General features: G+C 45.7%; 1 protein-coding gene across 17 annotated transcripts in view; it reads left to right on the top strand.

The window, feature by feature from the left end:
- Nucleotides 1-17829, top strand: part of SNX19 (sorting nexin 19) — a 132023-nt gene that overhangs the window by 54724 nt on the left and 59470 nt on the right. The gene's annotated exons all lie outside the window — the stretch shown is intronic.

Here is a 17829-nt window from a genome sequence, read left to right as displayed (position 1 = left end):
GCGCTTCAGTTTATGGATTTGGTTTCAAATAAATGAAGCTTTTACGAATGTCATGTTGATGTTGCACTGAAGACAAAACTAATTAGAAGCCAATGGGCTTCTCAGTAGTGGAAGTGTTGAGCCAAGGAAATCCAGAGCAGTGAGTGATGTTCTGCACTTCACACCAGGGAAATTCCTATGATGGCTGCTCCTTTCCCTTTGCTCATGCAATGGTACCTTTCCGCAGCCCATGGTGACTCAAGGATCACTTGCCCATCTTACCCCACAATTTCCTGGCTTGCATCAGGGTTTCTGTAACTGTTTTGGTAGTCCTTCTACAGGGATAGGAAGGCTGAGCTTTTTGTAAGGCCTCAGCTGGCTTTAAACTGTATAAACTTTGTACTCTTTTTACATCCAGCCTGCAAACTAAAGGAACATATTCAACTCCAAAAAAATTTCTCAACTTAGTGACAAATCTGCTTCCTATAAACCCAATCTGTTGGCATTTGCTGTTACCCTCCTTTAATGCTTTATTAATGAAGTTCTTTTACAGCTGTTCCATTATTTCACCTGGGATAGGAGTCAGGGTCACAGGTGGATAATTATGTGGGTCATCCTGTTTCTATCCTCTTAAAACTCTGGCAGAACATAAGCTTTCTTCCAGCCCTCAGTGTTCCAAAGCCTTATTAAAAGTCAACATTAATGATCCAGAGCACTCTTTGGCCAGGTCCCTTTTAAATCTCAAATACAAGTTCTCTGGGCTTGCTGATTTCAAAATACCTCATTTACTAGCTGTGGCTTAACATCCTTCTTAGTTACTGTTGGATTAGAAGCTATTTCATCATCGCATGATACAAATAAGTCCCATAGCTTTCTCTCAAGTATAGAATGGCTGCTTGTACGGTTACAATACCTTGGAGCTGTGGATATACCCCTCTTCTGCTTGGCTAATTGCGGTTGTACTTATTGCATTGAGCCAATACTGTTGTTAAGGGGGGAGGTGGTTGCTTTAGAGGTACTTGGGGTGTCTATCCCAAAGAGAACGATGCAGGACTTGTCCCTGTTTCCAGGCGGGGAAATAATCCGTGTTGTGAGGTGAGGCGCTGTACGTAGCGCAGAGCGTAGGTCCAGGGGCAGAGAGACAAGAAAGAGGGGCAAGGAAGCTTTTCTGCAGTGAAAAATATGGCGTAGTGGGAGGATGGAGGGCGCGTTCATCTCCAGGCTCAGGAAACCTCTGAAACGTTAGGGTGGGATGCGGGCTGTGCATGGCTCCAGGAGAAAGGGCTCTCAAGAGATGATGCGAGACGATCGGGTGGAGACAGGAGGTGTGAAAAGGCTAGCTGGGATGGCACTGAGGTGAGATCTGTGCGCACTGCTGGCACAGGAGAAAGCGTCTGCATGTGTAGAAGGGGTAGCCGAAGAGAAGACCAGTCTAACCCAGAGTGCTCCAGGAAGTCACATGGAGGTTCCTTGGGGAGATGCTACTAACATGGAAATAAAAGGGTGAGAAGGGGAGCAAAGGAGCAGTGATTTAGCAGTAAGCCAGGGAAGCAAGAGCAAAACATAGGCAGAATGGAAGTCATCCTTTAATTGCTACCACATGGATGTGAAGAGCTTGGCTCACCAGTGGAGGAACTGGCACATCTGAGCATGAGCTTGACCTAGCTGTTACCGCAACATGCTGGGAAGACTTGCAAAAATGGAATACAGAAAATCATTAGCCCCAGACAGGGAGTGGGAGCAAGTGGGCAAAATGGTACGGTGTGGGTGTTTTGGTCTCTAGTCATGGAAAAGTCGGTGATTCCTGTATGAAATAGGAAGGAGGATATTAACTGGTGTCTGATACTGTCTGGCCAAACCGGTGAGCAGGGTGACTGCTCTGTATGTAAGTTAGGTGGTGGTTTAAAGACGAGCATCATTTGGGAGAAGTATCAGAGCAACATCTGCTGGATCACTTCTGTTGCTACTTCTTATGCTTTATCACAGTCATTTTCTGAATCTCTTGAAACTGAGTACTGTATCCTCTGTGGGAGATCTTTCTCTGCCAGTCTTGGTAGGTGAAAAGCAACTGTGTGCAGAATGGGAGCCCAGTAACTGCTCAATAATAAGCAGAGGTGGCTTCTAGGTTCCTATAATGAGGCTTTTCTCTCTGCTTGAGACAGTTTAAAAGTAGCCTGTGTGCCGGATGCTTGCCTGTTCCTGCAGGCGTATGCAGAGACTATAAGCTTTACGGTACAACAGGTGAGCTGCTTGGGTTTGGGAATAAAAAAATGCCCAGAGCTTCCATGCATGCTTCTGTTGGCTTTTCTGATTGCACATTAATTGACTACCTGCTGCCGCAGGGTTTAGCCCATTTAATAGGTCCAGAGTTAGAAATATTGGGCAAGTTGAGCAGAAATAGAGCCCAATTCACATAAATCTGCCCTGTGAGCGTCTTGCAAATAAACATGTGGCAGTATCAATGCAAAGAAACTCTACCCCTGTGACCTCTGTTACTTGTGATGACTCAGGAAACTCTTTTGAAAGGGAATGTTCGAATTGTGTAGTTTGCCTGATATTTACTTACGTAAGTGCTTGCTGTGACATAGAAGAAAACAAGTGAATGCCAAGGAATAATGGCTATTACTGGTGATTTATTCTCCACCAGGTAATTTAATTGCCTTTCCTGATGGGTAACCAGATATGAGGATAGAGAAGCGTAAACTTGTATATCTTTGTCTTGAAGGTTGTTGGCACTATGCTGTGGACCTTTCCCTAACTTGGGAAACACGGTCTGGAGGCTGCTGCTAAAAGGTAGATGTAAGCAGGAGAAAACCAGACACAGAACAGTTGTTAATGGTTCGCTGCCAAAACAGCAAGCTTTATTAAGTGAGATTTTGCCAGGCCTGAAAAAAACCACTCAAACCCAAAGTGTTTCATAATCCCTGAGGTTCTGGATGATAGAAGAGGGAATACGTGTGTCAGCGCTGCCAGTCAGGGAGGTGCTGCGAGCCTGCCGGAGGATGAGATTAGCATTTGAGGTGACTGTCGCAGTGGAGAGAAACACCCTCCCTTCTGGGTGGGGAACAAGCCCTGGATATAATTTGTCATGGACGAGGTTTGCACATAAATCACCAGGTGCATAAATAGAGGAGGAGGAAAGACTGGCCAGCTAACAGCTCTGCCTGGGAGGGTTTGGAGTTGACCTAGGCCTGGGTCGCGTGTGGTTTTCTATTGCAAATAAAAAAAGACAAGTATCGTGCTGGGATGTATAAACAGGGCTCTTGCAAGCCTTCAAACTCAGCATTAGCATGCTGTCAGCTGTCACTCGTAGGAGCTGCCAGCGTAGGCTGGGATGGTGCTACGTGTACATACACGCTTCGGTGTCAAAGTCAGGAATGCGTTCATCTTAGGCTCTCTATAGACTTACAAGCGCCTTCAGGGAGTGATGGAGAAGAACAAAGGCGTACGCTGCCTGGCAGCACCTTACCTCTCTCCATTGACTCCTCTGGGAGCTTTGAACTGGTGAAGCTTCTGCGTGAGGAGTCTAGTCATCAGGCTTTTGAATAAAAGCCGTCCCCACGTAGCAAACTTGATTTCGCTGCTGCAAGCCCTGGAACAACTCTGACAGTTTAATAGGAGCAGCCTCCACTGGAAACCACCCTCTTTTTGAGACCGCCAGGAGAAAATGATTCTGCTTAACAGTAACAGCAGCTTTTAGGTGAGGATACGGTTATGTGGGATTTGAACTCAGACCAGTCCCGAGCAATGAAGTTACCAGTAGCACCCAAAGCATCAGGACTAGCACACGCTCCGGTTTGCTCAGTACCTTGTTGGAAGGCAAATGACTTCCAGTGGCACAGCAGAGGTGGGAATTGGGTCCACCTACCTCGCTCTGCCAGTTTGGAGCCTGTGGCAGATCTCAAGCCTGATGAGAAGCAAGGGTGTGCGTTCCCTCTGTGCCACCTACTCGGTATTACTCATGTGGAAACTTTGGCAATCGGTCCACAGTGGGAATAGAATACCCAAACACTGGAATAGGTCACTCTGTTGCAAAGGATTTGTTGAGTACGTTTAAGGAAAACACCTTTAAGATTTCCTGGAAGGTGTTGGGTGTTTCGGTTTTGGTGTAATCGCTTGAGTGTTCCCATAGGATTTTAATGATGTGTTATAGAACAATTTGCAGTGTCCTGTGTGCAGAAATGAAGAAGTCTGAGCTGGGAGTTGTCGTAAACCAGACTTTGATGTCAAGTGTCTCGGGTATTTATGAAATTGGAGGATTTGATGATGACTTGAGCAGTAGCAGGACTCTTCCCTCTAAGAGATAGCTTTAGTCTCTAAACCTGGATGGTCCCACTAGGGGGGAAGGTGCAGGGAGAAGGGCTGCTGAACCATGGCACATGGTGGGAATTAGGATGCTGAACTCCTTCCCAGCACTATTGCAGTCTGTCTGACTTCTGGGTAAGCCCCTCTGAGTCACAGAAACTAGTGATAATGATAATCCTTTGCTCTGGTCTTGTCTGGCTGTCTCTTCAGACTATAAACTTTCTGGGAGGGAATATCCTCTTTTTATTGTTGTTATTAGCATAATTGTGGTGCCGCCGAGGGGGCCCAGTCACAGACTTTATCACATATTCTTGTGTTTTGCTGAGCTGTAATGAAACGGCCCAATTTTCAGTAATGTGCAACTCTACCCAGACTCAACGGGGAGCTCAGCCTTGCTGAAAATGAGACCCAGGCATTTATTGTGCTCAGAGACAATCGGTCCCTGGGTCTCCCCAAATGCTTCTGCAAGCATCTGACTGCAAAACTGAATGCAATATGCCTGGTTGCCTTCAAATCTGGATGGGTGAAAATTGCCTGGGGAGCTGAGATTTAGGCCCTACTTTAAGGGCAGGAGTGTCTGGTTTAGGCAAACTCCATCCATCTTAATTTCTCGACGCTATCTTGCTCTGCATCTGAGCCCAAACTTATCCATAGGTGTTCCCAAATGTTTTGGAGGAACGTGAATGTTTGGTGGTGTTGTGAAGCAGGAAATGAGTCAGCATGCTCTAAAGCACACAAAAGAGATGTTTCCCTGAAGTGAGGGGATCAGTTAATATTCCTGCATGGAAAAGAGACAGCAACGAAAAGCTCACCAAGGAGAGACTGTGCTCTGCGGGGTGCCGAGATCTCAGTGTTTGTTATCAGAAATGTAAGCAAACAACAAATTGAAACCTATTCCGTTTGTTTCCCAGGCCTTTGTCTATACAGGGGATTAAGTCTGGCTTCAGCTGTTGGGGATTGGCAAGCGGCACTGCTCTGTCACTGCAAACCACTGCAGAGCACAGCTCTCCTCTGAATCTGGGGTCTGCTCTGTGGCAGTGGAAGAATTGCTGGCTAAAGGAATGTAAGAGTAAACCAGCATAGATATAGAAGAGCTGCTGAAATATTAGGTGTGCAAGGGTATCTGGGGGTGTCTGCAAGCTGTAGGCTGGAAAAAAAAAGGTTTTTTATATTTCCTGTCACTAAGAGCTATGCAGGTGATTGAGGCTAAAGCACTGCATCGTCTGGCATCGCTTGGCACTGTCAGCTACTGAGCCTCCTTGGCTGTGAGGATGGCATAGCAGTCGGCGGTGGGTAGGGTTTGCTGTCTAGGGTGGGAGCAATATTTTGATATGTTGACGAAGTCAACTGGAAGATCTGAATGGTAAGGGTGGACTTCACAGTATGGATGTTTTCCACTGAGATAAAAGATGAAACTTGAAAGCACTGCTTTTAAATGAAAATGTGAATTTGAGCACAAAATTAGAGGCTTTTATTCTTCTTGTCACGTGGAAAGAAAAAATAAGTCTGAACTTTCTTGGTGGGATGATTTTTTTCCCGATAAATTCCCCAAAGTAAGATTTCCTGTGGCAGCAGCATGATGGGACTGTGGATGTGAAGTCTGTAAAAACACTGGAAGTGGAAGATTTTCTCCAAGAGGGAGCAAAGGGAAGCGGGCTTATCTATGCTGCTTCTGCAAGAGTTAAATGTATTTGCCTTAAATGCACTTGTTAGAAAACAAAAAAATAATCTCAAGGAATACTGCCTTTAAAAACAAGTTATTCAACTGGGGAAATGCTTTTTGGAGGCTGGTATTGAAGCAGATGCCAAGTTTCCCTCAGTGCTGTCCATCCAAATGCCTTGTTTAATTTCACAGACCTTCTCGAGCACCAGGGAGAGGAGCAGTAGGCAGATATTGCAAGAATTTTGTCCTGAGCATCCAAATGCCGTACTCCTAAAAGTAGCTGGTATGCTAATGCTGGGCTATGCGTGATTACCCCAGGTAACCCAGAGCTCTTAACATCCTGGTGCTGAAATATGTAAGCAGCATCAGCTTGCTGAATGTAGTTAGCGAAGTATTTGCAAATGGCTGTTCTAATTGCATGTTTGCAGCTAAAGCCAATCTGTTAGGCAAGCGTGCCGATAAAAGGGGAAAAACAGTGTTTTTGTGGTAGGATGCACTGATGGGACCCTGCTAGTGATGTCTCCTGTTGCTAGAAGCTCTGTGTTTGCTGGAGGCAGGTCTTGGGATGAACCGTAGACTCAAGCCATGGCCTGTGTGTCCTTTCATTATAGCCAGACCGAAGGGGAGAAGCTTTCGAGCCTACAGAAAATGCAATGTCAAGCCGACATGTTGCTCTGAAACATGGTGTCACCTGAGCTTGCATGGCCAGGGAGACCTTTCTGGTTACCTGGCTTGTATCTGGCAGCTTAGCGTGTGCAAGACTGCTCCATTTTAACATCAATGCAGTGGCCTTACTTTGATCCTCTTGCCCTCTCCTGTGTATTTGTCAAGTTGTCAGGAACGTAAGCCCGTTTTCCAGCAAAACGGATGTGATGGTGCAGTGAAAAGGATGATATGGCCTCCTGGGGAGCTGGGGTTAAGCTGTTATGTCCTCGAACCACCTGTACTCCAACACGGGCTTTGCTGAAGGCATTGCCTGCTGTTTGCTGCTTCTCCTCGCCCCCTCCTCCTTCCAGCCATTGGCTGCAGTTTGTATTTCCCCTTTTATTGCCTTTGGCTCTGTTGCAATGGGCGGTGCAGTATTTTTGTTCTTCACTTAATAATCTTTTGGCGGCTGTCGGACATCATTTCTCATTGTATTGGTGGAGGATTAGCTGAGATGATGGGAGATATTTCCTGTCTTAGCCAGCGGGATGGGCTTTGCAGGGCTTGTGCCTTCTTTTCACATAGTGTAATGCTTTGTTTGGGAATGTGCAGAGGCAGCTTGTCTATGGGAAGAGAGCGCAGCCCCTGAAGCACGATGGCTTTTATTTGTGGCAAGAAGCCACGAAGCAGGCAAAATGACTGGTATTCCTAGGCTGGACAGACCACAGGGCTGGGAGTCAGGGTCCCTGGTGTCTGCTCATGCCTCTGCATTGCAACAGGGAGGCAAATAAGTTCCCTGTATTTACCCCAACCTTGTATCTAGCCGTGGTTCTTCCCTTGGTAAGCGTTGGTGAACTTCAACGCCGCTGGTACCGTCTGCTTTATAGCCGTAGCGGTTAGGGAAGCGAAGGAATGCTGCAGGCTGTCATTCAGGGTGTCCGCACGTGGCCGTGACTAATCAAGGAGCAGAGAGGATGCCCGCGTTGGTGTGGGTGCAAAAGTGTATTGCAACACACTGTCCGCAGGGCAATGGCAAGCAAACTTTTTTCTGCAAAAAATAAAGCAATGCCCGGAAAAAGGTTAGACTTCTGGGAAAGTGATTGGAGAAGGGTGGGTCTAGGTCTTGGTGACAGTACAAGGCTGTTATCTAGCATAGTTCAGTAACCACAGCCCCTCTCATGTTACTGTTTATTGGCCCAGCTGGTATTTCCAAGGGGAAGAGATGCATTCTCTTGTAATATCCCTTCAGCTCGAACGACTGAGCCTTGCATTTGTGCGCTCTCATCCAGCTGTAAGGCTTCACGGGCTCTTGAAAATCCCTAAGGCTCTTTCTTCCTTCTGCTGCGTCTTATCAGAGTGCGAGGTAGTCTCCCTGTCCCATGGAGCCGAAGTCTGGATCCTGTATTTCTGTCTGCCGGCACTTCCGCGGCTCTGGTGGGATGGTTCCTCGCTGGTGAGATCAGATGCCCAGCGGGGCTAGCGTTACTGGAGAGAGAGGTTTAACATTACGCTGTAGATTGTAAGTGGAGACAATCTTAAGATGGAAAAAAAAGGACTTTCCTGGTTCCAAGGAGATTTAGTTTTCTTGTAATAATAAGTGATAGGTGGTGGGGGAGGGATTAGCCATGACATGATCCCTTTGCAATGCTTCGTGAAGACAAGAGCTACAGACTTCTTTAATTTTCCTGCCAATTCCGAGTATGGGATATGGTACCAAATGCTGAAAACCCAGACAGTTCAAGAGTAGAGGAAGGAAGTTAATAGTTGCTGGAAGAAGTTGGGGATAAAAATGCACCGCATACCTTGTTACATGTAGTTTGTGCTGATCTAGTCCCTAGATATTGACTGTCTGAGATTGACTGCTCCAGCAAACACGCCTCGGGTTTTACTGGAGTGCAGTGCTATGGGATTGTCATTTCAACTCCTGCAGGAAAGCAAGGTTTTGACTTCAGCAAACCCTGATTTCTTTTTGTGGCCAGTTTTGCTTTCTGCCACTTACTTTTGTTAGTTTTTTCCAGTGAATAAATGTGGGGAGGAACCTCTAAACAAGTTTCTCGATTAAATTCCCAGCACAGCGATGTGACTTTGCCTAAAATATAGGAGAAGGGGATCTCTTGTCAACCCCTGCGCTGTTGCTGTGCTGCTCATTTTCAGTAAGAGCAATGGAAAGGACTGTCCTCTAGCATCTGAGCTGTGAGCGCTTCATCCCTTAACTGCCTTAAATACTTAAAATGGGACTTCTTGCCTTGTTAAGAATGAGTTGGTGGAGGAGGAGGGCCCAGAATCCGCAATTGCTGATGTGCAATAACCAGCAGAAGCTGCCTCTCCTGTACATCTGCTTCCAAGGCGCCAGCAACAGACCTCTCCCAGCCCAATGGGGAGCTGGTGGGACCTCACACCGATCTGAAAGGGGGTAAAGAAACAAGGAGGGGGGATGATTTAAGGAGAGCGGTTGCTGCCGGCAGCCAGAACAGTGAGCAGCTCCCACCGCTTCCCTTAAGAGAGGACTTGTAGATCAGGGTTGGTTTTTTTGGACATCTGGCTGCCGAGTGGTTTGGGGTAGGTCTTTTATAGCTGAGCAAAGGGAGCGGTGTGGATGAATAGGTGGCTGAAGAAGCAAAGTGATCAAGCTCCTTGGCCAAAGTTTGCTGTTCAATGTGCACTTAAAGCATAGTCTACCGGAGACAGACACCTACGAAAGCTTTCTCATCTCTCCGAGAATAATTAGTAATTTGTCTCTGAGAAATATGGCAAAGGAAATAGCTTGGAGACGGGAATGGGAGCTAAACTGTACTCCAAAGCTCCTACTGACACTTTTAATCTGTGCTGCTGTATCTCCCATTGACAGTTTTCTAAAAACTACTAATCGCTGTTCATGCTGGTCCTAAAATCAGCTCTATTAGGAGTTAGAAATACCAGCACTCTTCCAAAGAAGCTTATTTTTATTATATTCCCAGCCTAATACTGGAAACCTAAGAGCTTTAGAATAGACCTGGCTGCAACTCCAGCATTTCCCCTGAAAGAAAGTTAGTTATGGGAAAAATCCCTTTTTTGACAGCCTTCCACAAAAAAAAATTCTAATTTTCCCACAGGAAAATTGCAAGTTGTGGGTAAGTGGGTTTTTCCTCACTTTCTTGCTGTCTCTAACTTTTTCCAGCTCGAGCTTGACATTTCAGTGTTACTCTTGTCCAACTTCTGCCAGCTCAGAACAAGGGCAGTAATGGGTGAGGCTTTTCCTTTCTCTTGCAGAGCACCATTTGGAAGTAGGCAGGAGTCCACTGTTTGAAAGTGCTTTTTTGAACCATAATGAAACTTTCTGCAACGTATTATTTTTCTGAGGCTTTCTAGAAGATGACAACTGGCCCCTCAAAGGGTAAGGTGGCCCACGGTGTCTGTGTTGTGGTACCTGCAGGAACATTTAAGGCTTGCTCAGTTAGATGTGCTCTGTACTGCTCTTACTGCAGTGAACGTGTACCCTGAGGCTGATGTGTGGCCCTCATCTATGATGGGAGCTTGCAGGTGCTCTACCAGTGATGCAAAAGTAATAGGACTGGTGGTCAGCTTGGCTTTGGCTACGTAGATGAGTCGTCTTAGCTTTAAACAACAGTTTGCTCCATCTGAGTACTGGCATCAGGCACTGTTACAGCAGAAACAACCCATCAGGGAAGAGAAGGTCCTCCTGGGAAGATTTACCCATCAGTGCTGATCCTGCAGTCATCCTGCTCTGCAGGCTGTCTTATTTGGGTGAGAAGATTTAAGCAAATAAAGCTGTTTTCTCATATACAAGGCTGCAATATTAGACGTGCAACAAGAGAGATGATAAAGAACAAAAGTCCCAACAGCAAGACCATCTCATTGCTCAGTCTGGCAAACAAACGGATTGAGGATCCCTTGCATCTATAATGTTAACAATGTTTTAATTTATGTGGGTTTTTTACTATTATTGTTTTAGCTGCCAGGATTTCCTTGCCAGCTTTCTCTGTTTTGGTTATTTTTAATCCTTGCTTATTTGCGCTCTCTATCCCAGCTTTTTCAGACTTTTATGACTGTAACACTAACCCCTCATGCCCTGCAAACACATGCTCAATAACTTTATTCACGTGAGTCGTCTTTGATGTCGAAATCAAGTTAAGTATGTGCTTTAGTGTTTATAAGATTGGGTCCTTAGTTTCTTAACCCTTGCCCAATAAGTTCAGTTTACCATAGTTTTTGCAATAAATCCCTGTCTGTTTCATTTTGGAGAACAGCTCGATGTTTTCTCCCACCTCTGTCAAGAGACACTACAGATGTGTGATACTTGGCACTGTGGTCTTTTTTTTTTTCCTTTGCCCTTTGTTTTTGCTTATGACTTTCTCTGTGTCTCTAGTATCATGTTTTCCCTCCTATATGCCTCTGAATAATCAATTTAGAAAGCCAGGAAATAAATCAAAGCCTCAGATAGTAATGTAGAAAGAACGAAGGGGAAAAGCAGACATATGGATTTCATCACCAACGGAGGATAACATGTATAATAATAACAACAGAGTGTAAATGAGTATATGTACTCACAGGAGGCTCTTCCAAAATGATTGTTCTCGTACATGACTGGGGAAGTTATTTTGTGGTTTCTGAGTTCTTTGGAATGCTTGCATCCTGGCACTGCCTAAACTCTTTCCCAGCCCTATTCTTTGCAGCATGGCTTTTGTTGGGTGGTGCGGAAGCTTTGGTGCAACCGGCTGTGCCCTGGGAAGGGTTCAGCAGTTCTAGGGACTTCTCTGAAGAGGGCTTCCTAGCAGCGCTTGTGTGCTCAGCGATGATGGTTTCCATTCACATATCGCATCAGAGTACCGTGGCCTGGAATTCACTGCCGCTCCCCTGAACAAAATGAATCAAGAGCGCAAGTTCTTCACTGGCCAAGATAAATGATGGAGAGAACATTGTGTGATGTAAAGCAACCCCAGCTTTGTGTGTTTGCTTTGAAACCATCGATCCCTGTGCTCGGTCAGGTGTTGACTAGGAGGATGGGTGCTGGAGAAGGGACTGCAGAGACCCTGCAATGGCGATGCTTTCCTGACTTGCAGAATTTGTGTTGAAAGCCCAGCAGAACATATCTTGTTTTCTTTCCCATAGAACAGGATTTGCTTACATGTTCTTTTGCCTCTGTAATGGAAGAGCGAGTTAAAATGCATGTGTATACCGTGATCTGTTAGAGCTGTCAGCTGAAGCTGCTGTTGCAGGCTCTTGGGTTGAAGTCAGTGATGCTTTAGCTAAACGAGAGTTGGGTTCAGAGGTTCTTTACCCCACCTCCCTCTCAGTCACCACCTTTGCCACCACCATCAGTATAGAAGCTTGCTTCCTTCTTCACGTTTCCCCAAAATGATTTATTAGCTGATGCCCTTTTACTAGTAGGGCAGTGGGTGTTTAAAACCCAGATGGCTTATTTAACAGTTTACGGGCTAATACCACAAGCCATTACCCCTTCAGAGGTGGGAAGACAATATAAGCCAAGGGTGAGGTCTTCATCAACAGTACTCCTCTGCAGATGTAAAATTAGGATCCAGCTCCAACTGAGGCTCGCTTACCATACTGGTTACTAGCCTCTTCTTGAGGGATTTTGGTTAAATGTTTCTCAGTCCCTGAAAATTCATGTAGGAAACGTGTTTTTTCTACTGAAAATCTCGGGGGAGAAATATGAACACTTTTATTTTGACAGTTCTTAGGTTGGATATTCTGATTTACGGTCAGAAGTTGATAACTTTGTTACCAAAGCTAATGTAAAATACTAAAAAAAAAAAACCCAAAACCCACCAACCAAACAACAAAAAACATAATTCTGAGTTCTTGCTCCTGTGATGTGGGTGTGAAGAAATTCAGGACATTGCAAAGTTTGATCAGAGAGGGAAATCAGTTCTCCCCAGCTCATTTCACAATCCTGTTTCCTTTGTGAGTGCAAATCCAGTACCTTTCACCAGCAATAAAAATCACACATTTTTCTGGTTTAGTTTTGTTTTTTTCAAAAACCCAAAACAAACTCTTCCTGGCAGAATCCACCAGTTGTCCTGTAATTGCATTTCATTGTGAAACAGCTTTTCCTAATCAGAGCTTGTGCCCTGCATGCCATTTTTGGCTGGAATAGACTGTACGTAGATGCCAAAGCATGATCTCGCATGGGCTCTGGATACCATCAAAGCTCGGAGGTTGTGTGACCACCCTCCGTGGCAAGCGGAGGGGGGTACGAAATTAGGAAAGGTCAAAATGAGAAACACATGATGAAGTGCAGGTCTGAAGAACCTCTGAGTCTCAACTGTAGTCCTCTTCAGCCTGAAAAACTGCCTCGTCCTGGCTCGAACTTGCCCTTTGATGCTGTGTCTGATGACAACTGGGAGGCAGGAACTGTACCAGAGCTTTTGCACAGTGTTTGAGGGGGACCAGAGGTGTTTTGCACTTGTAACGGATAATGAAGAGCTGTCCTGATGTGTTAAGCTGTGACAAAATGCTGCAGCGATGGTACTGGAGTAAGTGACTTGAAGGCTTGTTTTCAGCAGAGCGTTTGAGGATGTGCTTGTTGCTGAACAGAGCTTGTTTTGTCAGGATTTGCAGGTCCCGAGTATTTTGTGGAAACAAAACTTATTTCTCAAAGGTATTTCCAGGATGTTGTAGTTCCTGGCACCATAAGACAAAACCATTTTAGGAGTGAAGCAGACACTTTGGATGCATTTTAGTGATGGATAATCTCATATTACTCAGTTCAACTCAAGCAGAGGAGATCTCATCTGCTTGACTGCAACCCTGCAGCGTGGATGCTATCGGCAAGCAACTGCTGAGGCATCGTTGCAAGGTGGGCCCAACCTGTAATTCTTAAATTGCTGCAGCTCTGGTTCCAGCCCTCAGTTTGGTTTTGTGCAGAGGGTTAGAAACAGCCTGGATTAATTGAATAATAATTTGAGCGTTCACTTCCCTTGCAGATCTCCCAGCTTCAACGAGGCAATGCGTGCTGCCGAGTCTGCTCTCCTTGGTGTCTCTGTGCTGTAGATTAAGGTTGAAGAAGGCATTTGGTTGCAAAAACTGTGTTATGTTGCTGTGTTTTATCCAGAGTCTGTTGGAAGTTGCTGGGGTGTGGATGAGGAACTTGGGTTTCTGATACCATTAATCGTTCCTCAATTTGGGAAAGTGTCAGAGCTTGTTCAGTTGCATCGCAGGGCAGGAAGGCATGGCTTTGTCAGGCAGTTTGGATTATGAGACTCCTTGCATTTCTATTGCACCTAAATTGAAAAGGCGGCGGCTTCTGCTCAAGCAGAAGTGCCCCTGTATAGGTTTCACTCTGTATTTTAACATTACTCAGTACCTCTGTATATTGAGCTCTGAACTTGTCTTAAATCAGTGGGCTTCTGCTCGTCATGGTGTTGTGCCTCAGTTTCCCCACTCAATAGAAGGCAATAATAATAGCTGCTCCCAAAGCTGGTCAGCAGGCCTCTTTGCGTGTTATTCATGCTTAGCCTAATGCAATAACACACTACTAAGCCTAGAGCAGTGACACCTCGAGGTTGCAAATTTGAAGGGGGTGGTCATATCAAAAGCACCTGAAGTTTTGCAACCCCTATTGCTGCAAACATCGGCATTTGAGTATGACGAAAAGCTCTTTCATCGGTCTGTTCTTGATCTTAAGAAAATCCTTTTGGACCCTAGTGCCTCTGTCTCCCTACCCGTAAAAGAAATAAAAGCATTTGTTAGAGCGAAGGGTGGGGTATGGGGAAGGAGGCTGTTTTGTTACCATGTGGACTGCGGAGCTGGCCGTTTTGGGATGACAACACGAGGCAGCGGAAGACCCTCACGGGCTTTTCCCGAGTTGCACTGGCACCGTGTTGGTCAGAGGAGTAAAAACATGTGTTTGTGTTTCCGCTCTGTAAACGGAGTGAATATGACTCACCAGAAACATGCAGGGCAGATGTTTGTGGTAATGAGGTGTCGTTTTTATACAGTTACTTTTCTGAATACAGCCACATTTTGAGGCTACTTTGCCTGCCTGAGGAGCAGCTGTGCTGAAATTGGGGAAAAACTCTGAGACTGGAGTGGTCTAGAGCAAAGCTTTCAAAAGCAGCTGGTGAGTTGGGAGCCCATGCTTTGGTTTTGGCACGGCTTTAGGGACTCGGGAGCTTATGCGGTGCTGGCAGCCAGTGGGGATAGATGACAGATACTCAGGTATTTTGAAAATGATACCTCTGGTCCGCTGTGATCTATTTATATAGGTAGAGTACTTACAGATCGAAGTTCTTAAATCTCCCAGAGCTTATGCGCATACCTCACAATAATGCAGATGTATTGGATAAGTAAAAAAAAAAACAAACCAACCCCAACCAAAAAATAAAAATCAAATCAAGAGCAACCTCTTGAAGGAGTTCAGAGCACACATCCCAGGGGTGCTTTTGACTATCTTGCCAATGCAATATATGTTTTACGGCCCTCTTAAAATGCGGGTAGCATAATTGAGGTCTGTGCATGTTTGTGTTAGGAGCGGGGCTAGTGACTTAACCCTTGCAGCAAGCGCTGGGCCACCTTTCCTCTTTGCTGTAATGTGTCTACATGTCAGATTTCCCGTGGCCTTTCAAGGTTTCCAAGAGGGGTCTGAAAATAAATGCTCCTTCTCCAGGGCCTGTATCGGACCTCTTCAAAACCCCCGTGCTGTGGCTGTGGCTCTGGGAGACGGCTTGGGAGAGCGGTCGTGACTCCTTTCTCTCCTGTTGGCAGCTCCTGGTGTCTTGTCTTGTCCTGACGAAGCCTTGTTTGCAGGGGAAGAGGAAGGAGATGATCTTTTAGAGCGTTATAAGTGGGTTGATTCCAAATTTTTTTGTGTTCGTTGTGGCTTGGTATCTTCCACTTCAGTAGCTAGCTCTTGGGGGAAGAGCAAAAATCTCTTCATCTAAACATTAATGAAGCTGGGGTGACCTGTGTTCCACAGTGCATCTGGTTGTTCCCTAAAGCATGAAGATGGGAAAACCATGTTGTTTTTCCTCTTAGCTAGCACAATAATAATGCTGAAATAATGCATTTATGTCCAAGCTTTGATAATTACAACTCCTGGACTCTAGTCCTAATTTTCAAGTTTCTTTATATGTTCTTATTTGCAAAAGTGGCCGCTGCTCTTTGCATGAGCCTTTCTTAGTTGCCTTACTCGAAACACTTCAGAGCTGGTTCGTGAGGATGCCGATCATCGCGACCCGAGCTGTCACCTCTGAAATAAAGGTGCTGAATCCAGTGGGGAAGTCAGGCCTCCTGTGGTGTCATTTTTTAGCATCCAAACAGTGAGGCCTCCAAGCGTGCAGGCTGCCTTCTGAAAATACGGGCTGGAAAAACACCTCTCTCTGCCTTGGCTTCTCCTGTAGAGCAAGGAGGAATCATACCTACCTCGTAGAAGAGTTGTGGTTGATAATGTTCGCAGAGTGCTTTTTAATCCCCTGCTGAAAGGTTCTGTGCGAGTGTGAATTATAATTATTACGTAAATGTGTCTCATATTTTCCTGCACAAGCCTTCAGCTTGCCGCAGAGATGTTTTCCCAGCCTTTATGTGGATGCCATTGGGTTTGTCGTTTCCTGGCCTGTTGTAGGCAGCCATAGTAAGGCACAGATTTCCAAAAGAGAGAATTAGAGTCTTTTCATCAGTTTTGAAAGCCAAACCAAACCCAAAACCCCTTTCAAAAAGTCTTTCCAAGAGGAAAATTGCTTATACATCAACAGGGAAGAGATGCAACTTCACTAAGGATGGGTGAGCGGCTCCAGTTCCTACATACAGGTGTCCATCTCTGGACCAGAGGTTTAGCCCACAGGTCAGTCCGCTCTCCTGGAGGGGCCACGGACAGCTGAGAAAACATGTGCTCTTCATCGCATCAGATCATCCGGCTAAAGTAAACCATGAGGTCATGCCGACATCACTGTGTCACCCTGCAATAATTAAGCCCGCTGCTTGGTTACTTTGCAGCCCCCAGACCCAGCTTGCATACAGGTGTGTTGTTATTAAGCAGCTGGTATAACAAGTCCGTGCCAGTGCAAAGTACGAAACGGCTCAGGACCTGTCCAAAACTAACACAGCCGGGCCTTGAAACGGAGTCCGGGGGGTGCAGTTCTCCCTCCTGGAGATGAAAACAAATCGTAAAGGTTAAAAGGCAGGAATCGGGGCTGTTGCTTTCTGCAAACTTAGAGGAATCTCTGCGCCTTGTCCCAGGAGAAAAGGAGTTAATAGGTAGCCAAGGCGAAGGTTTAAAAATAGAGCTCTTTGCATAGCTATTTGGTGATGTCTCTGTCAGGTTGGCTGGTGTTTGCTGCTACAAATCCCAGTGGGTTCCCAGCAGGTTTTTAATGTTGGGTGTTTGCAGGTTTTTTATGGCAGGGTGGCGAATGGGGAAAAAGGGCTTTGGAAAAAGTGACTTTGGAGGCATCGGAGTCCAGGTAAGGGGCTGAGTTGGGTCCTCAGTGGCGTTGGCACCGTCGCGCTGGAATTAACAAAGTGGATTTGAAACTGGGAAGCTGGTTCATTGAGCCCAAGGTATGCTTTAAGTGATGTGCATCCCAAGAAGTCTTCCTTCCCTTCTTGCAGAGGTTATTAGTCTTATTCTGTCTTATTGGGAGACATGGCTCTCACAGTAAAAGATGCAGGCGATTTTCCTATCGGTCGGGATGTGCTGACTGATGGCTTGCAAGGTCTGGCCACAGAGAGTCACTGCTGGGAGCTGAGATCCCAAGAAGAGCCCGTTTGTCTGACATTGGAGTTTCTACTGAATTGAGCCGTTCCTGCAAGTATATTGCTGAGCTGATAGCAATTACTGTGTGTTGAGCAGAGGGTACGGTCGCCAGTAAATGGGAAAGCTGATGCCGAAACTCGATTTGTTAGCTTCGTAGGTGCTGTGACTTCCATTAATACACACATGCCTATTCCAGAAACAGATTTCACCGTGCCTGCTGTGGCAGAATTGCCTGTCTTTGCCAATTTGACAATGCACTGGGTAACTGTCTTACAACAGCATGTTTTCTGATATGTAAAAAGCTCTAGCAAAGCCCCAAATATCTCACTTTCAAGGAAGCTTTCCTTGATAATTAAGACATGTGGGTTAGGGGATTGCTGTTAATTTTTTTCATGTTTTTCCATTTATTTAGAGCACATCTCTGAGCGCCTGTTAGAAGATGCACTGGGGAAATGCGGGATTAGATAGGAAACCGGATTACCCCCTTAGGATTTCAACAACGTGGCTTGGGTTTAATATAGAAGAT

The sequence above is a fragment of the Ciconia boyciana genome, chromosome 20 (assembly GCF_034638445.1).
Source record: "Ciconia boyciana chromosome 20, ASM3463844v1, whole genome shotgun sequence".
In the NCBI taxonomy this organism is placed as follows: Eukaryota; Metazoa; Chordata; class Aves; order Ciconiiformes; family Ciconiidae; genus Ciconia; species Ciconia boyciana.
Note: the sequence above shows the minus strand (reverse complement) of the source record. Positions and strands in the feature narration are given on the sequence as shown.